Genomic DNA, 3,001 nt, shown 5'->3' with positions numbered 1-3,001 from the left:
TGTGTGACCAGAGCAGTAAGGAGGGAAAGAGAGAGGCTATAAGCCACTCCCAGTAGCCCGACTACGCCACCCTGGGCTTAGTACCCTGGGACTTCTTTAAGAGAATTTGCTAAGGAAGGTTTGACACAGGTCCAAAAGCACCAAGCAGACAACGTGAATTCCAGTCAAATCATAAGTTTATTAAATAACCAAAGGGGGGGGGGGGAAGGGAGGAGTGTCCTGCAATAATACCTGAAACGAGTCAGAGGTTATGAAAGTACAAAAATATTTATTATTGTTCTTTTATTATGATACAATATGAACAGGTGATTTCTAAAGTGGGGCCAGGCTCCACTGGAGCTAAAAAGATACAGCAGATGGGGGCTTACCTGAGGGAGACAGACTAACTGGAGGTGTGTTCTAAGTTCCAGCCATCACACGTGCATACACACTGCAAGAAAGTGACTTACCAGTGACACAGCAGCCCACCGCAAGCAACAATGACACCACAAATGTGCAGCTACAGGGTCCCACCACCAGGTGACTAGCCTCCCTCAAAGAGGGCCCCACATCTGCCAAACAAACAAATAAAACAGCACCACAAGGGGGGGGGGGGGGGGGGCAAAAATACAGTCAGCCAATACAGACGCTATGGTAGATAATGCAGGCACACCAGGACAAAAGAAATACAAACACACGCAAATGACAGCCAGCACCAGACAGAACCTAAGCAGTTACCAGGATGAAGCATATGCCACTTATGCCCCGTTCCTCTCTACTAATGCGGCAAGCAACATGCAGGCTGACATAAACGCCAAATAAACCCAAACACAGGCAGACGTAGACACTAAATTAATGCCCACAAAAAGAAACACAGAACGTACTTGAAAAACCGCACACAATTAGGCTACACCAAAATAAAATAACTACAGACAAGACAGCAGCACGACCCACGCTATGCACCCCGCGTAGATGGAAAAGGCCGCGCTACCTGGACAAGACAGAAAAGACATTGAACATAAAGCCTTCTACTGCCGCCTAGAAAGTTACCCATTAAAGCAAGCATCGTACATACCTATGTTAGTAACTACGATTAGTGCACAAAGCGCCGTATGGGGAGCACTCACCCACGTTCAGCTACAGGCATACAAGAGAAAGTGTTACGACTCAAAACAGAAAATAAACTACGAGAGATTTAAGACAAACATAGGTGCATACCTGTAGAATGAATAAGGGATGGTGTCTAACACACGGGCAGCAGGAGCAGACTAGCCGGTGACCACGAAGCTACAGGTGAAGACAAACATTGATTAAACCATGTTATTAGTCTGGCAGCAAACGGGAGTATTGCAACATACCTGATGACTAAATCCGACACGCTAGGGGGTTAAACAGGCAGAGCTTACAACGCTTCTTCGTACCTGGGTGGTTTTATACTGTCCGGCCAGTAATCAGTGCGAACGAACTCCGGTGTGTAACTAATCACCACGCCCCCCTGGTTAGCGGGAGCAGGCCAGTGTGGGACATGTAGGGAAAACAGGGAGACATGGGGAAAAGACAGAAACAAGGTGAACTGGCTACATATGCACAGGCTCAGTCCCTGCCTCAGTCATTGCAAGGGCCTCATGATTAATCACCCACTATGTGGATACTGTTTTTAGACTTTAGATTTAGTGTTATTTAGTATAATTTGTATTTTAGTATATTATTTATCTTCTACTGTCCTTATTGCTTAGTTGTGTTTTTTATATTATATACTTTTAATTACTTTTTTCTGCTGTTAGTGAATGTTGTGTGTGATGTCTGTATGCTACTGAGACCTTGAATTTCTATCTATCTATCTATCTATCTATCTAAACAGAGAGCTTGCTCGCTACTCCCTCCCCCTCCCTCCTGTGCAATTGAAACTCTCCTAAACGCGCATCTCATCGGTTATTGATTGGAACACTTTATTTTGCCTTTGAGTGGTTGGCAACACTTGTTGGTAGCAATTGTTTTTGTGTACAGATCTCGGAGCCTATAGGCTGCCTACAGAGACGCGTTTTTTTGACGGCCTACTTATGAGGCAGGCAGCGGGAGCGTACCTATGTTCCCCGGGTCCTACTGTATGTTCCCCAGGTCCTATGTTCCCCGCTTTGTATGGGACCGGGGAACATAGGACCCTTTTTTAAAACCCTAACCATAACCATAATCCTAACCCTAACCTTAACCCCGAGCGGGGAACATAGGACCCGGGGAACATGACCCCCAGGCAGCTAGCGGATCGTTAGGAAAGATTAGATGAATGTGATCATTTATGTTTGGGCCTTTTTTGGGCCTGAAATCGCTGATACAACCTTTAAAGTGTTTACCCTCTCAGTGTAATACTGTTATGATTGCATCTCAATCTACTAATGAGAAAGCATATGAAATAGACCTATACCAGACAAGAGGACTTTAGATATATCTAAAAGAAAACGTGTATTGTTACATGGTGCTATGGTATAATTGACCTGTCGCTAAGCGCCACCCTTAGAACGCTGATGAGCCAATGACAGTCCAGCCTCAACGGGACTCGGACATCAGCTCGGACAACTCCATAGGAAACAATGCTAGCATTAACGTCAGTTGTTTTTGCACAGTAATTTGCACAGCTACTCGCCACAACTGCTTGTCACCTTGTATGTATTCTAAAGTTTTGAATACACCCCTCCATAGCATAATTAAGTCCCTTTTGATAGCTTCTGGAGGAAAGTAAATCCTTTAACCACCAAAACGTCCTCAAAGCCTGCTTTCATATACTGTCAGCTGCCATTGTCCACAATGTATTTCTAATCAAGTCTGGTTTGTTTGTCCGAGTTTTCACACGGTAACAATGGGGGGCGGGGCTTAGCGACAGGTCAATTACTTGTACTGTATGCATGTTGTAGTTAGAATGGCAGTAAAGTTGATGTTATAGTGTTAATAAAACATGACATATTGCACATGAGCTAAAAGAGACTCGTTAAATCGAGTATTGAAATATATCTGACTTACATTTGGC

General features: G+C 44.4%; 1 long non-coding RNA gene across 1 annotated transcript; it reads right to left on the bottom strand.

The window, feature by feature from the left end:
- Nucleotides 1-204: 204 nt before the first annotated feature.
- On the bottom strand, nt 205-1,469 carry LOC121698203. The gene is made up of 3 exons (XR_006026709.1): nt 1,198-1,469; nt 1,107-1,116; nt 205-970 (listed from the first exon to the last, which is right to left on the bottom strand). It is a non-coding gene; the product is annotated as an uncharacterized LOC121698203 (long non-coding RNA).
- Nucleotides 1,470-3,001: the final 1,532 nt, after the last annotated feature.

This window comes from Alosa sapidissima, chromosome 23 (assembly GCF_018492685.1).
Source record: "Alosa sapidissima isolate fAloSap1 chromosome 23, fAloSap1.pri, whole genome shotgun sequence".
NCBI lineage: Eukaryota > Metazoa > Chordata > Actinopteri > Clupeiformes > Clupeidae > Alosa > Alosa sapidissima.
Note: the sequence above shows the minus strand (reverse complement) of the source record. Positions and strands in the feature narration are given on the sequence as shown.